General features: G+C 37.2%; 1 protein-coding gene across 4 annotated transcripts in view; it reads left to right on the top strand.

Moving 5' to 3' along the window:
- LOC124292641 (two pore potassium channel protein sup-9-like) overlaps window positions 1–25,987 on the top strand; it is a 1,036,556-nt gene that overhangs the window by 476,399 nt on the left and 534,170 nt on the right. For all 4 annotated transcript variants that reach the window (XM_046729986.1, XM_046729984.1, XM_046729983.1 and 1 more), the window contains one exon: window positions 19,890–19,916. The gene's annotated coding sequence lies outside the window, so the exon portion shown is untranslated. The remainder of the gene's footprint in view (window positions 1–19,889; window positions 19,917–25,987) is intronic.

The raw sequence follows: 25,987 nt of genomic DNA, 5'->3' as shown, positions 1-25,987 counted from the left end.
TAACTAAAACCTATCTGGAAAGTAGTTTTTTCCTTTTTTACAGATTTGAAGAATTTGAAACTTTAAGAAACTCGGTTTCTCAAGTGTGATGAAGGATCAATTTTTGTGATTCTTTCATTAACTTTTTATGCCCCATAAAAATCTTGGGAACTAGGATGCAAAAAGAAGAAATGACAATTACGATTGTTACTTGGGTTACATGTACCACCATCTTGTCGAGTTGAGTTAGCCTCTGGGCTAGTAGAAACACCTCGTGACTTCATTTGCACATAGCACTCGTCAGTAATTAGAGTTGGTCTGGTACTTCTAGTGTTCTAGAGTTACACAAATTTTAGTTCACGTATTGCTACATTAGACTTGTCCAAACAAAGTGACAATTTTTCTTTCAAAGTCACATGTTTAATAGTTATAGGAATAGGAAATAAAACGCCTGTTACAATTTGAGCCTTTAATATCAAGATTTAGTGGTTCCTCAATGCAATTTTTCATTTTCCATTTAGTTCATACGGAAAATAAGTTTAATAATTTCTGAATTTTGTAGCTCAGTAATGAGGCAATGTACCTCAATGTCCATTACATATTTTCGTAAGGAATTTAATACTTTACAAACAAGGTTTCTGATTATTTTTTGATAACTATATTCTTTCAAAAGAAATTTTGGGTTAAAGTTGAAATCGTGTAACAATTCACTTTTTTCGATATCAACAGCAAAAATGCTATACTTATCACAAAATATAGTGCTCTTTTTTGTAACGCATTTCAACCACTATAAAATCATTCAATTGATTTTCAACTTAAGAAAATTTATTTTGTAATTATTACGAGTAATTATACTATGATAATGCACCTTTAAAAGTACATAAATCTTTGTAAGTTACGGCAAAACCAAACAAAGGCGATTACGTGATCGTCAGGTATGAAGGGGCATATTTCCCAGGGACTGTAGAAAATACTGATGGTGATCTCCATGAGATAAGCACTATGACATTTTCTACGGGAAGTCCTTTCCGTTGGCCAGAACAATGTGATAAAATCTGGTACCTGAAAGATGCGATACAAGAGAAGATAGCAGTTCCAACCTTGGTTAATAGTCGAGGTTTTTATAGAGTTCCTGAAATGGATAAATTTATGCCAAAAATTTAATTCTTTTTAATTTTTTAAGAAGTACTTACATTGTTTTCTTTTTATTTTGATTTATTTTATATTTTTTGATTCATGTTAATTCGTAAATACTTTATTGCAACTTATGATTATGACACTTGTGTAAGAGATATGAATCTCTTGTTAATTATCTAGTTCTTAAATTAGTTAACAATATTATGAGCCTTGTAACACTTAAGTATTACTTGAAACTTGTAGACTGATGAAAGGTTGTGATAATTATTACGTACAAAACATTTTAGTAATTAAAATAAAAGTATTCGTCATTAAGAGAAATTATTTTATTTATTGGTTCACTATTGGCTCAACGTCTGGTCTATTGCTGGTACAATCTGGTCAACCTTAGGCATATTGCGACTTTCCACATTGATTGTTAAATAAAAAGAAACCTAACAGCTATTAAGAAAATTGGAATAAGCTACATGATTCTATGGTAGACAAGGAGTACGTAATTCTTTTTTTGCAATGATTATTGTAATAATTGAGTCGCAATATCAAAGAGATGATGATTTATATTAGTATAGATAACAATACTGTTAATAGACGTACAGACATACAAAATCTAAATCGTGTATATTTACATAAATGTATACTATAGTTTAACATTTTCGCGCCTAATATCAGTATTGGTAATTCTCACTTTCGACAATTGACTATCATATCGAACTATCGATTTTGGTAATAGATCGCAATCAATCCTCTTGTCACTACGTGCCATAATGCCGTTTAAATAACATCTAAGCTGAAAAGGTTGTCACTTATTTGTAAGTAATTTTGTAACATCGCTCTCCTAAAACTTATTTTCCATTTCTAAACCTTGTATTTTGCCTTTTCTAACATATGTTTTATATTTTAATTGATTATATTCAATCATAGTCATAAACTATTATAGTTTTATGAAACCCAACCGTCATGAATTTGCTACCACTCAATAAATTGAAAGTATATCGTTTCGGAATAATAAATATACTTACATTTAGTATTTAATTTAAAACAAAAAAAATAAAATGTCATTAATCAACACTCTCTCTAAAGATGATGAAAAGAATGTTTAACAAAACATTTCTGTAATTTTATTTTAGTCTGAATATAGTCGGCCGGGCCCGACCGAAATGTCAATTTCACATGTTGATTTTACATGTTGTGAATAAATTTTAAATTGATTGACCTTTACTCGACGAATTTTTTTCTTACAGAAAATTGTCGGGACCCAGTAATAGAGAATTGAATTCACTACAAGTTTAGTTAATACCAATTTCAGGCAGCACTTGAAAATAAACGATCTAATACAATAATTCAATATCTCTCTTTTTTTTAGGTTGAACTCGGTAAATATAGATTGTGGTCAAAATATTGTTGAAGTCAAAATTGTAAATAATGTCATTTTCTACATGCTTGATCCCCACCATTTTTTGTCTCAAATTGAAAATAAACGAGTTATTTGACAAAAACGAATGCACACTTAAATTCAAGTTAGCGGCCAAACTACAAGCAAAATACGGTCGAATATTTGGAATTAGACTACTAGTGACCTATCTCCCCCCTCTCGCACCGAATATAAATCGAAAATTGTAGCACTTAATTTCAAACGTTAGGTGTCAGTGACAATAGAAATGTGGATATGACGTAATTTTGAGGGAGGGGGGAGCAATTTTTTTTTTGGTTCAGTAGACAGATGTGAATCATGAGGACAGATGGAGGTGAGGTTGTAGTAGAAAGGAATTCAGCTGTGGTATTTGTGGTAGTGAAACAGCCCACGTACGAGTAAGTCAAGGGGGATGTGGATGCTAGGAGCTTGCCGTCGCGAAGTCTTCCTCTCGCCAAGTGATCGATCCAACTCACCAAAGTCAAAACCCGCGTTGGGTTCGCAACGTAAACTTACATAGCCGAGTGCAGGAAGCAGAATAAACTGAGCCTTTTCTGATATATTACTCTGTAATTTTTCTTCTTGACTTTTCTTTTTTGGTCGAAAGAGATTCGATTTTTCCATTCCCATTTTTCTTTTCATTTACAGCTAGTTCTGGATATTCTTAGAAAAGAGATATGAGCTAAAGCCTTTTTCGAATGCTCCAGTAGCTCTATCTGAAGTTTCATCTACATTCATTATTTGCGCACGACGTTGGGCTTTCACCAATAAAATATGTTACAAATAGCACGTAAATTCACGAGGGTAAATTTAATAACGAGGGTAAAATAATAATCATTAATTGGAGATTTTTGACCGACTAAAAGCGCCGCGACCTTCTTCAATAGAGTCTCATGCGGTTGCGACTCTCACATATAGCGACACTGGTGGACGCTTTACATTTCAAGTTAATGGAGGGGAGAATTTTTCGTGTCAGTGAAATGATGAAAGTGAATTTTTGAATTGTTCAATTCGTCAACAAAGCGATAACTATGATACACCTCGAAAATAATGGAATAGAATGTAAGACAATAAAGAAATAAGTCAGAAATTTATCGCGTGGCCTCTCGTTTGTCTACGCTTATGATGTGCTGGTAGGCACGGACTTATGGACGGAGCGCAAGCTGAGTTTAGCGGCAAGGGGTAACGACCACCCGGGGAGTAAATAAAGTAGCATTCGGCCATATTGTCAGGAGCTGTTCACTCGCAACTTTTGAACGTGTACCTCTATATGATATAATTGCCGGTAAATTATGGCATCTAGTTGGGGTCAATTATGCCACTTTTTACTTTCTATAATAGTGGTCCAGTTTGTTTTTACCTGGAATTGGTAACCTATTTTTATGATTACAGATATGGACTCAAGTAAATCTCGTATTTTCTAAACTAACAGTTTACTAAAGTCTTTTTAATCGTAAATAAATTATTATTTTGTCTAAACAGCGCAATGTCTAAGATTAATGAACATCACTTGAAGTACGATTCATGAACGAGTTTAGTATTAAGAAAAATTAGCTCCAGATTCATATCTTCATTCGAAGTTATATGAAAGGAGCGCCGTGGACGTAAAATTACGATCAAATGAATCACTTGAAAAGTGACGCAAACATAGATGTGGATATTTGTTTAAAGATGCCTCCGCGACCACATTTTCATCCATCAATATCTTTCGTTCATCAGTCTTCTTTGGAAAGCTAAAATGTATATACAAAGGAACCATAATAGAAAACATCTACTAGGAGCATCGCGTCTTCAATTTTCACAGGTGACTTATGGATGGAATGTATTCTTAATTCGTTTTTAAATCTCTAATGGAGCCTTGCTTTTTGCATTGGATTTATTCGTGCAACGTATTGCCGCATAGTGAGGCATCACTTTCAATTTAAATTGAAATATTTATGTAAAGAGAATGTATTTCTTTAAGTTGAATATTGCCGCGCTCCTCTGCGAGTAAGGTCAAGACCGTCCTTTACGGTGGAGAGAAGTTTTGGAGATTAAATAAAAGCACATGGGCTATAAAGAAAGCCAACTAAGAGAAAGTGAAAAGAATCAATATAATTTGTAAAAAGGGATCGACAAATTGAATAATAAACTTTAATTGTCGTTTCTTTGTTTTCAGGTAAGAGTTACTGTGCATAGTGTAAATAAGACATTAAAATAATTAAATAAATCCTTTGTTTTCGAAGCAACGCAACATCGTATTATTCATGGGTTGATTTCCCTAACCCCATGAAAAAAAGAGCTTATATTTATTACAACTAAAATCCAGGGACTTACTAAAGACACTGACTCAGGCACTGGTGGTGTAAACAAATAGTTTATACAAGTACTATATCTACATCGCTAGCTCCTGTCAAGACGGCTGACCAACGGATTCCGCTTCTGTCTTTTGGGTCCACTCCGAAAGGATTGCTGGGTCCATAAGTCCATGCTAGTAGGCTGGTTGAGATGTAGTATCCGAGTGTTTGAAGATAATTTTTCTTAAAGACGGGTAAGATTTGAACAACGATGCTTGATTGTCTTTGGCCAGCCAATTGAGTATGAATTTTAGACAATTGCCATTTTTGATTGGCTTATGAACGAATTAGGCCATATGAATCCTTGAAAAGTCTTGTGACGTCAGGAGGCCCAATAATTCCTGGCCAGACCAGGCGAACAATGACCAGAATTGTGAAATATTTGGTCCCCAAATGTGCGGGGACATGTAATTGTTTCGTTACTTGTAATATGTCACGAACAATAGCAAGTAAGGATTCGCACACCTTTCTATACAATAACGAACACTATTCCAGAAATCTTTCTGGCTACCGAAGGTTTTAACTGTTTTATCTACCGCATGAAGTAAATAGAACTGTATATATGTAATCTTTGTACACTGTTTGAGAAATCGGTTTCCTAATTGTGCAGAGAGTGCGCAGTTCACTCAACAGAGAGCAGCACCTCTCGGGCGCTGCGTGCAAGCGACACGCAGCGCCACAAGGGATCAACAATCGATAGCGCGCTTGCATCGCTCGAAAACGAAGCAACGCGGCCGTTACAACGCCATCTTATCTCACGTTCGACTATCGGTGCCACGTGCATACGGACTCGTGTTGAATTTCAAGTAATCCGCCTGCATCTCTCGTTTCACTTACGAACTAAGCTCTCTGGTTCACTTAGTGCAAACTCATTAGCGATTGTAGCACTCGGAGCTCAATCTGTATAGACTCAGTGCAACTCATCGCGTAGAACTCATCTCTCAACCTCGTGGCGTGCCGATTGCGTGTGACGGCTCAAGGCCTTTAGGAAACTCAGACTTTCACCGCGCAGTAATTAATACTATTCTGTGCGGTATTACTCATCAACAGTGCGACTCATCAGAGATTTTGTGCACTCATAGACGGTAGCTGTGATTAGTCAATAAAGAATATTGTTCATTGTTATCTCACGTGCGTGTCGACGATCTCTTTTCCCTTCACAGTTTCCACTATCCTAAAAATATACAGTCCACGAAATCATCCCTCAAAACTCAAACATACAGATAAAAACGACTTATACAACTGTGAATTAAGCGTACGTGAAATAATCAACTTCTAGTCTCGAGCGCATCGATAATACTACGTAATATTAATAAAATTAGATATTCGCGAAAATCGCATCTCGCAACTCTAGAATGACTTTGAATAATTTAAGTTCACAAAATACGAATACGTCTAGCTTTATTACTATTTATGAAATTTCAAACAGTAGAAAGTTACAAGGTGATGATTTTTTCGCGAAATGCATTATTTCATCAAGGTCACGAACTTCAACATCGTGATAATGCAGTATCCGTTTTTATAATATTGATTGATCTTTTGGACAATGCTTTTGAAATTTCGATCGCGCTCCATACTGAGTTAAATTTTTTTGTTGAAATAACAGGAACTCAATACAACTTACTATGTCGCAAATCAGCCAAGCAATAAAGGATTTTTTTCATGACAAAATTTTTTGTCATGTTTACGACTTGCAACTATGGTTTCATATTTATTTATTAACATTTATACGTAAAAAATCGTGTTTTTTTTTTTAGTTTTCAGCTTATAAAATTGAAACCCATCAAGCAATGTAGATGCTATCAACAGATAATCAGCTCCATTGGTTGCTGGAATAATTGAAACAAAAGATTGTGTACATGCGCTTCACTTCGTCTGACGTACGATACCCCAATACTCGACTGTTTCTTGCGCTCGGCCGTTTTCAGTCGTGTTCGGGATAATTTTTTACCTATTCTGCATCATTCTGTCACAAAATGAGGATGTACGTTTTGAAGTGTTTTACTTCTTCTTTAAAACTTTCCTCAAAAACTAGAAATCGGATCACTCGTGATTCACCCAGACACTCTGAAAGATAGTGTATTAAGAGTGAACCTTCGTAATGTCTTATTTTTCTGACACTGCCCCATATGCACACGTACAAGTGAATTTCGCATGACGAATTCTCAAAGATGAGAGCATACTTTTCAAATTTTTTGTCATGAGATAATTTCTTACTCGAAATTGTTGTGGGTGAAATAGCAGTGGGCTATTATAGTTAAATCGAAACTAACGGAAATAATTATTGTAAACTATTCCGTTGGCAGCTGACACATGTATTCACACACTCGCAACGTCAACATGGCTACCGCTGAAACGACTGCGATAGTATTTCGGTTGTCTACCGATTCACGGCACTTAGATACCACTGGTATTTATTTCACCCACAACAAAACAGCAGCACGAATAGGCTAATTGCAACTCCGTTGTTGGTTAAACTCTATTTACTGATATTTTACGACGCGGAAAATCAGTGATATAAGATGGCGCCACCATTAACTTCTCGGCTCGGCGTTGAGCGGGCGAGGCCGAGCCACAGCCAAGCGTAAATTTCCGTGGGCCCGGTTCGCAGCACACGTACTCCCATGCATAGCTTGCGTAGAACACTAGATATACAGCTTCAGCGGGTTGAGCCACTGCAAGCAGCCTCAAAAGTGTCAAGCAATTCATCTTTGACTTTTGACCGATATGAATAATCGACGCTGAAATATCCAGGTGAGTATTCAAACAAAACATGTGAAACTATTTATACAGTAGCGCTCAAAAGTATTTTGATAATATAAAATTCGTAATTGCTTTGATCAATCGTTTTTCTTACTTTTCTTTATTTTCACTTCATTCACGAGCAATCCAGAGTTAATTTTTAACAGTTATGTAGAACATCGAATTTCTTTCAACAAAGAATATTATTGATATTTGTAGTTTATATTTGAATGTGATTAACTCAATTACTATCTTTGTGAAAATACTTTTGAGGGCTACTGTATTTATTATAATTTGCCAGATCATCTTAGTGGCTGTATGACATGCATATCAATTTTGAATAACTTGCGAGGATAAGGATACGTAATTTGCGTGCATATCCTGAAACTTATCATTGTTTACCCATAAGAAAAATGTCTCTACCAACGTATAATTGAAAAGCGATAATGAGATCCATTGACAAATTACTTTGAAGTACATTATCCATTATTCTGTTCTCGACTTGAGATAGAATGTTATTATCAGACTTGCCGTCAAATGTTGGGGATACATATTTTAGCTCCAATACTACGAAAACAAAGTTGAATCATGAAATATGTTAACTAGTGGAAAAAATGGTTAAGATTACTGCAGTTATAGTTTATAAATCTTATCAGAAAATTTAATTTTATGAATATGAATAATCAAATCAACATTTGTGAAGTAGTATTCCGAAAGCAGACAGAAAAAATTGTGCCGGTTGTGATTGAGCTAGGATTGTATGACACGATCCTTAAGGTTTTTGAGAAATTTTGGGTACCGCTTTGAAAAACGTAGTTTTGAGAAAAACACGTTTGAAATTTTAGGAATTAAAAAAACCTGAAATTTTAAACTTACATGGAATCATCAATACCAGGCCCATAGTGTAGGTCTTCTACAGTCGACGGAATTCCCATTGCATCTAAAGCTTGTTGCCGACGACGAATTCGACCTTCTTTTGTCTGTGTGTGTGCTTGCAACTCAGCTTTCGCTATGCGATTTTCGTCTTCTTGCGCAGTGTACAAGTGCGCTCCTGATCCAACAGAAATTCCCAATACGCTCATAATTTCCAATAATGAGGTGGCACCATTGTTAAACGTACATGCAGCAATAAATACAGCAATATTAACAATTTTGGCCCCGCTGTTCACCGTTTTTGGAGCTATTTTCCAAATAATTTGATTGAAACTCTCATTCGAGTTTTGTGTATAGCCGCCAACACAGCGTTCTAACAATTTGTCATTGCTGAGATTATCGTATACTGGTTTGATAGCATCTAACACAATTTTCGGCAATGCAGCATAATCGTGACAGAAATTTTTTAATTCCTTTTTAGCTTTCGCTTGTTGCCACTTGCACCACGATTCAGGACCTTCAGGACAGAAATGATGTTGAGGCTTGCTGTCTGTTGAACTGTAATGGTAAAATGATGCCCATATTGCTTTTTTCATATCATCCTTGGAGTTACAGTTTCTGCGAATAGCTAAACCATAGTAAACGGTCAGTTTATCTATAAGCTTTGCCGTCAATTTATTTTTGCCACCTATTACAGAATTTTTTTTTTTACATTCACGAAGACGGGTTCCCATTCGCTTTTGAACGTGTCCCACGCATTCTTTTTTTATGACATCAATCTCATCACCGTACGGTGCAGCCTTTACTATTCCTGTATACGTTTTAGAATCGCCATCCCCCACATAATTAATGTACATAACTCCATGCTTTTCGACAGATCTTGAAAATATTTCTATTATGGCATCTACTTCCATTTTGCCTGATGATCCTTTATGGTTGATTTGACAATTTCTTTCGTGATCCGCTTTCCATTCTTCATATTGCATGGTATTGGTATGTTTATTCCAATAGTTGCATTGAGCACAATAAGAAGATTTTACAACAAAATCAACGACTTTGCCTGTATAGTGGCCAATGAGAATCGCAACTCCATACAATGAGGTGTAACCACGTTTTCGCCATGTAGCATCTCCTGATACGGTCAATTTCGTTGTATCAGTGCTTGAATTTTCTTGTATCATTTCTTGTTGTTCTTCACTTACAGCTTGTTTCAATGTCAATTCAGTAATACTTGAGGCAGCAGTGCAAATATTATCAATTATCATATCATACGTCGTTTGTCGAAGCGGAGGCGGTAAATCCATGAGTCCACAAAATTTCATAGCTCCACGCAAACCAATCCCCAATAAACGCATAACAAAAAAAAATCGTGTATTTATTTCATAAGCTGTTTTGATGTACGGGCATGAAGAAATGAAAGTTGGCTTGCACGATGAACACGAAACTGCAATTTTAAAACCGAGTCCTCGAGTGCTTTCTATAGTAAATTGAACATCACTATCACACTTTTTGCACTTTACACATTCCGATATGGCAGAAAACACAGTCACAAAATTTAAGATTCGATATCCGATGTTTGGATCTTCTGGTGCGGAGGTCTCACGATCAGTTTTCAATTTTTTGGCACTTGAACTAATACTCTCGTCGGAAAGTTTTTCGGCAGAATATCGATTTTGGGGTGGTATTTTATTTTTTCTTTGATCTTTGCGTAAAGATCCGGATTGATGCGTTTCTCGAGAACCTTTCATTCTTGACTCCATTTTTCTCTATATTTATTTGCAGATGAAAATTCACTGTAGAGCACAGTTGTACGAACGACAAGCTACTGACGACACGTATTCATTTCTAGCAGAAGTAATATTCTTGTTATACCTGGGGAGCCATAAGCATGCCTAACAACACAATACAGTTCCAGGAACCAGAGCTCCGAGTCTGAAATCTTAGGGGGGGGGGAGCACTGTACAATTCTATCACAAAAGAAATCTAACGTTTCCAGTTCTCGGTTATAACTGCCTTATTTTTCGAAGAATTAATTTGCGATTTTCACCAAATATTCTAAGGACCTTAAACTTTCAGAAAATGTAAAAAAAAAAAAATCGATTTTTTCAATTTTTTAGGTGTATATCTCCCCTTAAAGCGATTACACAACTTAGTTGGCGTGCCAGGAGTTTGCTGTCCAATGGCACCAGTAACACTGTCGAGAGCTACAGTGCTATCGTCAGAAAGTTCATCGGAGGTAAGCGTATTCATTGCCGAAGAGGAAATTCTTACAATGCTCAGTGCACTGGGGCTATTGTAGAATTTAACATACCAGAATCGTACTTAAAGTTGAGTGCTGTGATGCAAAAGAATCCAACTACCGAATTTCAACTACAAGCAATTTATTTAATCATCTAAATCATGATATGAATTAAAGTAACGCAATGAAACTAAAAAAGTTTAGATTATAGTTCATTTGCATACATTGTATATTTTGACTAAAAAATGTTATGCGCTACGTAATATTACACTATAGCGCATAATAGCTGTGCTTCCTCGAAAGCACGGTGAAGATTTGTTTTCAATTTTCTAGATGAGTAATCTTGATCTTCAAACGACTGCTGTGCATACATACATACATACCTCATACATACATAAAGTTAAAAAAATTTTATAACTAAATAACCATTGTTTGGATTTTAATGAAATTAATTTGCATTTGAAACAACAGAAAAACGTAGGGCGTACGTGTTTTTGCGTTTTTCGAAATAACGTCACTTAGTGCGTAGACTACCCTTATACACGTGCAGCCGAATTCCCATTAGACTCGGACTATTTTCTACAATGCGTCCTATTTAACATTACAAAGCTCTTTCTAAGCAACAATTTAGGAGCTTTTTCGTTTCAATGAACTTCGGTTGCATTTTTACCAAAAACCACTCCCACAAATTGCCGAATGGCTTCTGGCAGAGTTTCTTTTGCGATCATGAAATCTTTCTAAGCCCGGTATTTTAATAGTTTGTGAGGTTACTGGAATCGGTTCCGAGCTTACAATTTTTGATTTCATATGGCTAATGCTGTGAACATTTAGGACTAGATACAAAAAAATACCAGTCGCTTAGATTTCGATGAAGAATAATATATCCTCAAATGGTCGAAATCGGGGGGGACACACCTCAGGCAGTTTCTGTGTGAGCGCGATCTTTCACATAACGTACAACGCTTATCTTTTGGACAGAACCCTTCTTCTAACTTAATATAAGAATCAATCATTGCGGATAAGTCAGTTTTTCCGTCGTCATCGCAAATGTAACAAAAATTCACCAGTTATTGATTAGCAGACCAGATGCTTGAAGTATCGCAAAATTTTAACTTTTTTCTTTACAGCTAATGCAGATAGTTTTTCCACTTTATACTGCGTTTACGAAGGCTAGCTTTGCGTGCTTGTTTCTTCTGATCACATACGGCTGTAAATTTTTCCGCCAGTTTTTTCCCTCGATGCGCAGGTGAAATGTATATTGTCTCCATTAAGGATGCTTCGGATCGCCTCTCCGAAACCTTTTGGTACCCCCTGCGCACTCAGGGAGGAGGACCATCTGCAATCGAGTGTCATTTTACAGAACCTTTCATCGATCGAACCTCTCACTGAACGTGGTATTGCAAAACGGGAGAGTAACTATGTCTTTTTTCCCCAAAATGAGATGTAGTCACTTATGCCTCTTCTCACTAAGGATATAGACACTTATAAAACTAAAGGCATTGAGCTCATTCCGGGTACTTTTTCATCTACCGATTGATAGATATTTGATCATTTACAGTTCCCTTGGTTCGACATAATGATACGTTGTTAATGATTACATTTGGAGCCAATTCGTCTGGAAAGATGATAGGAGCCTATTTGCAAATGTAATTTTTCAAGATGCAAGAACGGTATTGTGATTCCGAGGCTACGTCTTAAACTGAATCGAATATACTTCATTTACGTATTTATACCCAGGCATTGCAACATTAAACAAGCCTAGAGTTTGAATCAATCAATAGGTCAAGACAATAGGAATAGTGCCAACCCTCTGAGAAAGCTTGCGATGATTTCTTGCTCTATTCATAGTAGGTATAGTACGAGAGCCCACAACCAAGGTTTTTGTTGAATCGCACTAAGAATAAAAGAATGAAACCATATAGAATTGATAGTTTAACTGACTCCGAGCCCAAAAATACGATTTAATAGAAGTTTGGGTTTTGCGTTTGACTTGAGCGTGTTTTTAAAAATGTCATAAAGTTTAGCCGACTCGTATCATAACAAATAGTCTGATTTACAGAATATAGGAATAAACCAATGTGGATCCCATTTTGAAACTTTTAGTATATTATTTACATACTTTAGGCTATATTTTGAATTAAAAAAAATAAAAAAATGGTCGAAGTTAATAAAATTCCGATTTAAAATGTTCATCTTCGTTTTTTTCTAGAAAAAAAAATTAAATTCGAATCTGCTTTCATAATTGAAAAGTACTGTAAATTTGCAATATAAACACCCATGATTAATATTTAACTGTAAATGTGGTTGATTTGAAAAACTACTTCAAAAAATTAACATTTCAATTGCGTCAATTCTTAAAAGTCCATAAATTGACAACTGATTGGAAAAAAAAATGAAATATGTATGTTCACATTCGTATCTTTTAGAAGTACAATTAGGCCGAATATGAATGAATTTCAGAACCTCACATTTTTTTTTTCGCTGTCCGCATCACGTAAAATGCCCCATATGTTATATTTCGGTATGAGTATATAAGGCATCAAAAAAATTACATACATCGTATTAATTAGTACACGGAAAATATAAACCTTAATGCACCTTTCTCGGTAAAATATTTTTTCTACTCAGCAAGAACGTCGAGTTCCACGATACCAAAATTTTTGTTCGTTCGCAATACACTGCCAAATACACTGTAAAATTGACAGCAAAATCAAGGGTGTATTGAAAAAAAAATGTCCATTTATATTCATTGAAAACAACCTTTTTGATGCCATCAAAAATATAACATGTATTACACAAATATTTGATGGAAAGATATAACTTTTTGATGTTCAAATTTTGTTTGCCTGACTTCAATCTTTCATGACATGCAAGTTGAAAAAAAAACATTTCCGAAATGAGGAAATTCAAAAGTCTAAAAAAATTCACACAGAGTATCTTTAAGTAGTACTATTTTATAACCAATCATGGACCAAATCCATAAGGATAAGAAACAAGTGGCTGAGTTGGTGGAGATTGCCTCATAGTTAGACGATAGCCCGGATATACCAAAAATAGGGGTTTCAGACAAAAATGGCGTTGCACCTGCCCAGGAGATCATTTGAAAAAAAAATATATATGTCGCATCACCATATTGTGTCATTGTTACATTTTGATCACCGGTTGTATGACGTTGATGGAACTTGTTTTGGTTGGATTTGTTTTGTTCTTCTTTAACTTAGTTACTTCTTTTTAGAATTCTTTCGAGACGATTTGAATAAAGTTGTGTTTTTAATGAGTTTATAATGAGAGGATCGTTTAATGATCCTCTATTCATGTAAAAAATAAATTATCCGGATATCTCAAAATTCAGAAATTGTAGACGGGACTGGCATTTTTTGAAAAATCAAAAATTGGATAAAATTTGAAACGAATCGCCAATTCTCGTCGATTCTCTACTCTCAAGATCTCTGGAATTCTATATTAAAGATCCTTTGATGATATTAGTTTTATGTAAAAAAATGTATCCAGTTATGTCAAAATTTGTTGGAGTTGTCAGAGCCTTTTTTAAAAAATTCGAAATGTCATAAAATCTGAGCTGTGGGACCGATTCTCGTTTAATTCAATGCCGAACGTCCTGTAATGATACTCTATTTATGTACAAAAATTTCTCCATTTAACTTCTCGTCTTCTTCGATGCACGATAATGTACATCATCATTCACACTACTACTAGTAGCAGATCATCATCCATGATAGCAGGTATTATGAATTAATAATACATAGTTCTCTGACAAGTATAATAAATAGAATAAGATAACATAAAAATGATCAATATGTACAGCTTATCTAATTGATTTTTGCATCCTGAAATAATTCGTACAATGGGGAAAAAAAGTTATTGACAATATAATGTTTCGACCAGCAACGTGTTTGTGTCGTTGTGTGCTTCATCTTCCTGCGTCAACGTACTCTCTCTCATGTCGCTGTCCTCGTTATATTCCAATCCGGAGTCATCGGGGACATCAAATGAAATATTCATTACAGTTAATGAATTATAATATCCCTCTTATATGTAGATAATTTCATGTAAGAGAATTCGTCAACATAATGAAAACCGTCGAGATAATCAAAAATTCTCAGAGGTGAGAAGACTTTTTACACACAGTTTCCGAGTTTTTTTTGGTAATTTATTTTAAAATAATCATAAATATTCCGTCAACAGGATACGCTACTCAAAAAAATTATTTCGACCTGGAATCGACTTGGATATACGAATTATATTTGAGATTATGTCCACGTACTTTTGTATTTTTGTAGCATACAATGTTTATTTTTATTTTTTACTTACTTTTTATTTCTGCAGTCACGTTTAAACACCTCTTCGTCTCAGCTTCTGCGCTTATTTTCACGTATTCCGGTCACTTTTTGCTTTTGTTTTATTTTTGACGCTTATGACAGCCGGAAAGCGAATTTACATGGCGACGAGAGGTAAGGAGACCGAACGCATATGGCGGAATCGTCGAAACGTGGATCGTGAAAGTGATGAAACATCTTGTAGTTCGGGATATATCCGCAAGCGATACCAGCGCCTGGTTACGCTGACGGAACCCGCAGTGGTAGCGCCGCCAGGCGGGTACAATCCGCGGCTCGTTCATCACTTTCACAGTCCATTTTGCCAGCATTGCGTTCGGCCTCTTTACGTCTAGTCTCCATGTGAATTTAGCTTTCACGTAAATGCAGCAACAGGACGAAATCGTACGGAACCGTTGTGCGCGCAGTCCGACAGCAGATCAGTGGGAGGAAGGAAACGCGTTCATCGGCCGAGCTGAGTCTGGCGTGTGATTGGCTGGCGCCATGTGTGAGTGTTCGCGAAGCTCGTACGTGTCCCGACAACCGAACACTGTATACTGAAAAGTTTGTGCAGAGATGAGTAGGGAGATCTCCAACGCTCGGCTTTTCGTGATACCAGCTAAGTTGGAGCGTCGACGTGACACCTAGGCGGCCACGCACCGAAGGTGGCCCATTTCCGACCTGACACCAGGCGGCCATGCACCGAAGGTGGCTCACAATCGTGTATATATAGATAGACTCGGCTGCTCGAGCAAGTGGTTGCCAATCGCATCCTTGTCCCCGCTCGCACAGATGTTTCCAGGAACGCAAGAATTGGGATTTTTTTTGTTTCAGTTATCAATGTCAGCGAATAAAAGTATCTCCAGATTTGATAAATCTTGGATTCAATTAGCGGACGCTGAACCAAATTAATTAACTATTCTCAGTCCGAATACTTTTTTTTTTATAATATATATTACTTTTTTATCGATACGAAAACATGTGACGCCTGGTGTTCTCGAATATTTGTACACGCAGTCTATGGAAAAATATACGAAGTCAGCTCGATAACATTTATGCAAAATGTGCAATGGGCAAGTGGTTGGGGGAATTTTTTTTTTTTCTCGAACTGAATCTTCCAGAGAAGCATTAGCGAATTCTAAGCGAGCTCCATAAACATATCGAGCAAACGCGCACTCACGGACGTAGCTGTGGTGTGGCTAAGTGGATACCACATGAGGATGAATTATCAATCACAGGTTTTTGCGCGAAGTTTTCCTGTGTTTAAGTTAATTACTGCTGCCTTTGCTATAATACTGCATTCAAGTCTTAAACAAAACACTAAAAAATAAGTTAACCACTTAATGTAAAACAAAATGTTAGATTGAGCTTAAAATTTAAGCCGGAGTTACATAAACTAAGATAATTACAAGTGCAACATTGTAAATATTGTACATTTATTGTTGATCCAAATAAATATGGTTTCCACCTCAAAGAAAAAAAAAACATGAGGATGGAGTGATGCGGGACACGGGTTCGATCGCAGTTCACTCTTTTTATTTATTAATTTTTTTTAAATTCGATCCCGGCTTTTGTTTTTGTATTTTCGGAGAGGAAAAACAAATAAAAGAAAATTTCCAGAGCCGGTCGATTTTTTCCTTCTTTCCTTTTGCTTTTTTTTTACTGAACCCACCCTTTTTGTAGAGGGGGTAACCCAGAAGAGAACAAATAATTGAAACAAATAAAATTCCGAGAGTGAATCGATTTGTTCCCCGTTTTTGGCGCCTCGTTTTTAATACGGAAAAGTTTTGAAAGTAATGAAAAATAGAGATTACTAAAAACAAATGTATTGTTTTTTAATAACACCGGCCCACAAAAAAAAAAAAATTTCACTGGTGGCTAAAGAAATCTGGAAAAAATTCCGACACTGTTTTAAGTCGATTGAAACCGTGGCTGCAACATCATACCAAACAATTATCAAAAGCGAAGAGGGTGAGGTACATGGGTTGCAAATTTGACGCGGAATGCCCAATTTCCAATGTATATCTATTAGGATGGTCGTTAAACGGATTTTTTACGTTAATGGTTTCGAATATAAAAAACCATCTCTAATTTTTTCAGATTTTCATTTCGAGCTCTTAGAGGCCTTATGTGATTTTTTTCTTAATTAGAAAAAAAGGTAATTTTATGATATCCGGAATCTCGCCTATTGACAGTGATCTCAGATAGGAAATATCCTCAGGATTGGGGAAAAAATAATTAAAGAAATCCCACCTGTGCGCAAAATAGTTAAGAATCGGTTTGAATACCAAAAAATTGAGGAAATTTGGAAATTGAGGAAAATGTTTTCCCAAAAAAAAAAAAAGTTAAAATGATCGAAAATGTGTACTATATTCTTGGGCACTAGAATGGAATTCCCCACACATCTTCTTCTTATACAATCAAAAATAAAAACGTTTGACAATTCAAGGAAAATTAAATAAAGTATAAAATACGACTACAGGTCCTTCCCTTTTTTTCTCTTCTCAATCTATAAAGTAAACAGACGAGTGTCAAACCTGCCGGTTTTTCCATACATGTAAAATAATTATGTAATTCACTTACCATCTTGATACCTCGAGAGCTGCTGGCACTAAACTGAACACTGTGAAGCCTCCTAACTGGCTGCCAATATCAGAAAAGGAGAGGGGTCCATACATTGTTGCTACTGAAATAATTTTGTCGTTCCGATCTCGCATCTCTCAAAATTCTTAAGAAATGCTCGTCAAGACTGATATAAAATGGCCGTTTTTTTTTTTAATAAGGAAAAGTTTTGACAGTAATGGAAAATAGAGATTACCAAAAACAAATGTATTGTTTTTTAATACCACCGGCCCAATTAAATTTTAAAAGGCTTCTGGTTGAATAAACTTCAGATTTGGGTTTAGCGGACCAATATGCATAAAAATCATACTTGTTCTATAGTTCCACAAATTTTTTTCTTACCGAAACTGCTAATTTTTGGCGATTTTTATGGTTTTTTGCAATTTACTCAAAATTTTGAGGGTGTACGGGCAAAACTGACTTCAGATTCGGATTCAGAGCGTCAAAATACATAAAGATAGGTAGGTCCGGTCAAAAGTACAGACCGCTTTTTTTTTTTTTTTGTGGGCCGGTGTTATTAAAAAACAATACGTTTGTGTTTAGTAATCTCTATTTTTCATTACTGTCAAAACTTTTCCTTATTAAAAACGAGGCGCCAAAAACGGGGAACAAATCGATTCACTCTCGGAATTTTATTTGTTTCAATTATTTGTTCTCTTCTGGGTTACCCCCACTACAAAAAGGGTGGGTTCAGTAAAAAAAAAGCAAAAGGAAAGAAGGAAAAAATCGACCGGCTCTGGAAATTTTCTTTCTTTCATTTGTTTTTCCTCTCCGAAAATACAAAAACAAAAGCCGGGATCGAATTTAAAAAAAAAAAAAAAATAAAAAGAGTGAACTGCGATCGAACCCGTGTCCCGCATCACTCCATCCTCATGTTTTTTTTTCTTTGAGGTGGAAACCATATTTATTTGGATCAACAATAAATGTACAATATTTACAATGTTGCACTTGTAATTATCTTAGTTTATGTAACTCCGGCTTAAATTTTAAGCTCAATCTAACATTTTGTTTTACATTAAGTGGTTAACTTATTTTTTAGTGTTTTGTTTAAGACTCGAATGCAGTATTATAGCAAAGGCAGCAGTAATTAACTTAAACACAGGAAAACTTCGCGCAAAAACCTGTGATTGATAATTCATCCTCATGTGGTATCCACTTAGCCACACCACAGCTACGTCCGTGAGTGCGCGTTTGCTCGATATGTTTATGGAGCTCGCTTGGAATTCGCTAATGCTTCTCTGGAAGATCAGTTCGAGAAAAAAAAAATTCCCCCAACCACTTGCCCATTGCACATTTTGCATAAATGTTATCGAGCTGACTTCGTATATTTTTCCATAGACGGCGTGTACAAATATTCGAGAACACCAGGCGTCACATATTTTCGTATCAATAAAAAAATAATGTATATTATAAAAAAAAAAGTATTCGGACTGAGAATAGTTAATTAATTTGGTTCAGCGTCCGCTAATTGAATCCAAGATTTATCAAATCTGGAGATACTTTTATTCGCTGACATTGATAACTGAAACAAAAAAAATCCCAATTCTTGCATTCCTGGAAACATCTGTGCGAGCGGGGACAAGGATGCGATTGGCAACCACTTGCTCGAGCAGCCGAGTCTATCTATATATACACGATTGTGAGCCACCTTCGGTGCATGGCCGCCTGGTGTCAGGTCGGAAATGGGCCACCTTCGGTGCGTGGCCGCCTAGGTGTCACGTCGACGCTCCAACTTAGCTGGTATCACGAAAAGCCGAGCGTTGGAGATCTCCCTACTCATCTCTGGTTTGTGCTCCCAGCAAGTATGCTGGGCAAGAGATACGGTAGAAGGCTGGTATCCACAACTGTGTTCAGTTCGACTCATTAACCTCGATTTCCAAGCACCCGGTCATTCAAGATATACAGTCTCTCATTATATCCTCCCGTTGCGGAACCTGCAAACGCTTTGTTGGTACTGAAGGTGATTTGCTTACGTGTACTCGTGACTGTGGTGAGTTTCTACCAGCGTGCATGCGTTGCTGATGAATATCGGCATGACCCAACTAGTGCTCTTGCCTTGTTTTGCTATACTTGATAAATCGTTCAGTAAATTAAATCAAGTGTACTATTGCGGTTACTATCCCTCACCACCCTGTACCAAAAACAATTATAGCAAAACGCTAGACTATTATTTCAATACCAACAAATTCCTAACTCAGAAAATATTTTTCTTTTTGCAGAACGGTTTTGGGTGGTCCTATTTGAGGGTAAGTAAGACTTATTTCTCAAGTTCCATTTAAATTGGTAAAATCAAAGGAAATTCAGTTGTGTAACGGCCTGAAAATTATCGAAAAAATAATAAGTAGAAACCAAGAAATAAGTAAGATCACAAATAATCAAAAATATTCCAACCTTGAAGATGTAAGAAAGGCTCTTTGTCTGACTAATGTAGCAATCTATGGTCATGCAGAAGACATTACATGCACAGATTTCTGTCAAATTACGGTATGGTTTCAGTTTTATAATATCAAAATCAAGTGATTAGCGGAGGAGTAAGGGGGCAAAGGAAAGAAACGTATACTACACAAAACGTAAAGAAAACCTCAGACTGAACATAGAATCAATAAACTCAGAAAAATGTCCTTCAGGCAGTGTTCAAATATTGCGTAACATTTTTCTCGGTGTTTTCTGCCCTCTCCCAAATAATGTTACGTAATATTTAAGAGCTTACTCAAATATTTAACACACTCGTTACGAAATATTCTATATAATAATCAATGAAGGCCCCTTGTCCAAAATTTGCTGAATAAACTTTTTTCTTACTTACTTAGGACATTTATTTAGGTTTACCCATCACTCTTCGGCCGATGTATGCAATGAATGACAACTGGACACAAATTAGTTGGACGGAAAATATTCAGAACATCTTAACGTCGGGGAAAACAACTAAAAGATATCTCATTTGCACTTCTGAGTTGAGAAATTTTTGCTATATGAACAAAATAGTTTGAGTACATGTTTTGGGTACTTATATATCAATTCTGAAAATTACTCATGGTAACACAGTTTTGATTATCATGACTGAACAACAATTTCGCACGTAAACTCATGCTACTTGATCGTTGTCGCAGTTTGCGTAATGAAAATAAAAAATGTTGTCGGTTCGAATAAGTATTCAGATATTTTTCAACTTATACCTAATTATTTCTGTACCAAATACCCTTTCATTGATTGATGGGTTTGAATTTGATCAAATTCTACTACACGAACGTTCAGTCAACGCTCCTAAGCAGTATTTTTTCCCAATCCACATACGTTTAAGCCCACCTGTTGCACTCTGTAATTTTTCATTGAAAAATTTATTCACATGTGTGATAAACTTGATCCATAAAAACGAAATCGGGAGGCTTAACGTGATAGAAGAATAAGTTGGGTAGCAAATATTTCTTGGAATTCGCTGTCCGATATTCTTCGGGGAACAAAATTTTTTTCTGCGATTTCATATCCGATACTAGAGAATTTTGTGAAATATTTGCGGAGCAGCTTTCATGCGACTTATTTTCCATAAAATCGCGGTAATTCTTCGAATGAATTTCTTTTCATATCTCGATTTACAGGACAAGAGAAAAAATAGGATAAGGAAATTAAAGAAACCTAGATGCAAGCTCGCGCGCGCGCGTGCGTGTTTGTGCGAAAATTACGGATTTGGCAATCGAAAACGTGAACCATTGCGTGTTCCGCGGACTTGGCTGTGGTGGGATCTGCATGAAATTCGCGGCTTTTGAGGTTTGATGCTTCGAGGTTTAGTCGGAAAACGACGGAGAGAGGACACCTATATTTGACTAGTTCTAACAATCTTGCGAAAATCGTGTCCTCGCTCATTTTCATACTAATTAACCATGTACTGTGAATCTTGTATTTTTTTGCAGTTACTGTAGGATTATATATAGTTATTCTACACATTATTTCAAGCTTCTTGTTGAGCAATGGAATGAAACTACCAGCCAAGTAGCCCAAAAGTCATTCCCTCATCACTGCTTTGTCTGGAAGCCCTAAATTATATATTCTAGTAATATCGCATGTTCGTGACAGCGTGGTTCTTTGATTTAGAAAAACTGTGTTTTGTTATACATATTCCTTTTTTCGAGTCAAATTTATGGATTCATACTGAGATTCTTCTTTTGCTTCTGTCCGAGAAAATAAAAATCATTTCCGCGTATTTTGCAAATAGTTATAGCATATTTAAAATGTTATTTAGATAATTGATTGTGAAAAATGATGAATTGAAAAGTGTGAACAAAAATTCAGAGGAAAAATTTCATAAGTATGGTATATAAAACAGCTCTGGATCAGAAGAACGGCGGACCGACAGGGTCACTCTCGTTTCCTACTTCACCGCCAGTCAGTGAAGTTCCCTGCGCAGGGTAAGCCTTACCGACGGAAGTGTTATCAACAAAAGTGTGACCATGCATGGCGCCTCCTGTATTTCCGCTGCATTCTACCGACGGGGAGTCTGCCTTACCGGTGCAGATGTAACTGATAAGAGTGTGATCATAGACAGCGCCACTCAGAACATAGGCTGATCTTACATATGAAGAGTTTGACCATGAGATTATTTGATATCGGATGAGCTGACATTCTAAATTTTTCCAAGATGAGCAGGCATTTTGAATTTTCGTGGATATATGGGCAGTCATTTTGAATTTTGATGTTAGATAGTTGACATTTTCTCACCGACAGAAGTGTTTACCACAGATAGCACCACCTTCATCAATCACTGCCTTACCGGTAGCAGTAATATCGATAGGAGCACTACCATAAACGGCTCCATCGTCGCTGTTTTACCAGCAAGGTCAGTTTAGTTTCCAATGACCGCTGCCAGCTAGCGTTACCCCTGCCTCAATGACAGTTGGTGCTACCGACGGGGTCCCCTTTATCGATCAGTCGTTGTTTTATCATTCGGATCTGTTTTACTGCCAACGCTCGCAATAAGCTGGAATTACCTCTACCCTTACCGACAGTTTTCGATACCCGTGAAAGCGTTACCATCGGCTTGTCGTTGATGGCGCCTTTTTCATCGATCAATCGTTGTTTCATGAATCGAATCTGCTTTCTTCTCAAGCCACAAGACGGCTGCCTCTATGGGGTGATGGCGGTAGAGAGCAATATGAAGTTTGAAAATAACGGTCAAATACTTTGAATATATGTTTTGACTCATCATAGTATCAATCATTTATTCATTTCTCATTATTCATGTATTGATTTATCACTTCTCCAAACTTTACATGGAATTCACGGCGAGTCGTGTTCGATAGACATCATGTTGGGGTAAGTGCCACCTAATTCTAAGATTGATTTATACCAATTTCTTCACCATACCGTTGATTGGACTGTACTCGACGATGCGATCACTTATAATCACGACCCTATGTGATCACTCATGATCAATACCCTGATTATAGCAGATCACTCTTCATGAAACGCCGCGACAAAACGTAAAATTTCCTCTTCGATGGCAGATTCGTGTAAATCAATGTTAGCGAGAGACTGATGTGGCAGCTTTGTTAGTTTTTGCCGATCGTAAACATAGGCCCGCTGCGGTAGGATCTCAGGTACAATCCCTTGCCTTACGCAGTCACCCTCATTGCTGTGTTATGTTGCTTTACATCCGTCGAGCTGGTACCTACGCTTTAGCTATAGCTAAAGTACCACCTTGTTAAAGCCACCTAGAACAGCCAGAATTGGAACGTGATATAACGCAAGGCGCACGCGGTTTCTCTAGTATCCAACGCACAGCATCTTTGGCACTCTGGATCAGCCGCAAAAGCTCCTAAAACTACTTCTTCGTTAATACCCCGTCTCACAGGGCATTGCCTATGCTTCGTGCCTCTCTTTACAGAGCCCGTGACCCGAAGACGTTGCTCGCATTGTATGAATGCCTTCGCAGATGAAGTGATTCTGTCTGGGAATCTAAGCGCATAGTGCCTCACGGCCGCTCTTCCACTCGAACGGCATTCACCATAAATGAAAGAAGGTCAACGTACTCGTCGACGAAATAATTTGCAATATTTTGGGAGATTTTCAGGAAAGGGTGGAAAAAAAACGAAAAATCGATAGCACCAGTTCTTACGCATAAGCTAGATGGCTCAAATTTTGAGAGGTTATTTTTTAGGTCCCACACAGGCATTTTATCGGGTAGCGTTAAGAAAAATCCAAAATTTTTTTTTTCAAAACACTCTTATACATATATACAGGGTGAGTTTTCTCCGGAATCTGATCTGGGAGGAACTTGGATGTGCTGAGATTCTGCTTTCTTCTATTCATAATGGTCTGCTTCAGAATAATAGGGTGTGATTGTAGAAATATCTTGATCTTTAAATCTGTTCAAGCCCACACGTGTAGCACACATCCAAGATAAGGTTCACTCGCACGAGGGATTGTTTTGATAACGGGATATAAGCATTGACACAAACACCTTGACATTTACCAGTCCTTCACAGTCTTTTCAAGCACGATCTCAGTGATATTTCACACCAAAATATTGCAAGTTATTTCGTCGACGAGTACGTTGACCTTCTTTCATTTATGGTGAATGCCGTTCGAGTGGAAGAGCGGCCGTGAGGCACTATGCGCTTAGATTCCCAGACAGAATCACTTCATCTGCGAAGGCATTCATACAATGCGAGCAACGTCTTCGGGTCACGGGCTCTGTAAAGAGAGGCACGAAGCATAGGCAATGCCCTGTGAGACGGGGTATTAACGAAGAAGTAGTTTTAGGAGCTTTTGCGGCTGATCCAGAGTGCCAAAGATGCTGTGCGTTGGATACTAGAGAAACCGCGTGCGCCTTGCGTTATATCACGTTCCAATTCTGGCTGTTCTAGGTGGCTTTAACAAGGTGGTACTTTAGCTATAGCTAAAGCGTAGGTACCAGCTCGACGGATGTAAAGCAACATAACACAGCAATGAGGGTGACTGCGTAAGGCAAGGGATTGTACCTGAGATCCTACCGCAGCGGGCCTATGTTTACGATCGGCAAAAACTAACAAAGCTGCCACATCAGTCTCTCGCTAACATTGATTTACACGAATCTGCCATCGAAGAGGAAATTTTACGTTTTGTCGCGGCGTTTCATGAAGAGTGATCTGCTATAATCAGGGTATTGATCATGAGTGATCACATAGGGTCGTGATTATAAGTGATCGCATCGTCGAGTACAGTCCAATCAACGGTATGGTGAAGAAATTGGTATAAATCAATCTTAGAATTAGGTGGCACTTACCCCAACATGATGTCTATCGAACACGACTCGCCGTGAATTCCATGTAAAGTTTGGAGAAGTGATAAATCAATACATGAATAATGAGAAATGAATAAATGATTGATACTATGATGAGTCAAAACATATATTCAAAGTATTTGACCGTTATTTTCAAACTTCATATTGCTCTCTACCGCCATCACCCCATAGAGGCAGCCGTCTTGTGGCTTGAGAAGAAAGCAGATTCGATTCATGAAACAACGATTGATCGATGAAAAAGGCGCCATCAACGACAAGCCGATGGTAACGCTTTCACGGGTATCGAAAACTGTCGGTAAGGGTAGAGGTAATTCCAGCTTATTGCGAGCGTTGGCAGTAAAACAGATCCGAATGATAAAACAACGACTGATCGATAAAGGGGACCCCGTCGGTAGCACCAACTGTCATTGAGGCAGGGGTAACGCTAGCTGGCAGCGGTCATTGGAAACTAAACTGACCTTGCTGGTAAAACAGCGACGATGGAGCCGTTTATGGTAGTGCTCCTATCGATATTACTGCTACCGGTAAGGCAGTGATTGATGAAGGTGGTGCTATCTGTGGTAAACACTTCTGTGGGTGAGAAAATGTCAACTATCTAACATCAAAATTCAAAATGACTGCCCATATATCCACGAAAATTCAAAATGCCTGCTCATCTTGGAAAAATTTAGAATGTCAGCTCATCCGATATCAAATAATCTCATGGTCAAACTCTTCATATGTAAGATCAGCCTATGTTCTGAGTGGCGCTGTCTATGATCACACTCTTATCAGTTACATCTGCACCGGTAAGGCAGACTCCCCGTCGGTAGAATGGAGCGGAAATACAGGAGGCGCCATGCATGGTCACACTTTTGTTGATAACACTTCCGTCGGTAAGGCTTACCCTGCGCAGGGAACTTGACCGACTGGCGGTGAAGTAGGAAACGAGAGCGACCCTGGCGGTCCGCCGTTCTTCTGATCCAAAGCTGCTATATACATCTTACTATTGTAATTGTACTTTAGAATTGGAAAAATGATTCAAGAAATCAATTAATCAAT

This window comes from Neodiprion lecontei, chromosome 1 (assembly GCF_021901455.1).
Source record: "Neodiprion lecontei isolate iyNeoLeco1 chromosome 1, iyNeoLeco1.1, whole genome shotgun sequence".
Classification (NCBI taxonomy): Eukaryota; Metazoa; Arthropoda; class Insecta; order Hymenoptera; family Diprionidae; genus Neodiprion; species Neodiprion lecontei.
Note: the sequence above shows the minus strand (reverse complement) of the source record. Positions and strands in the feature narration are given on the sequence as shown.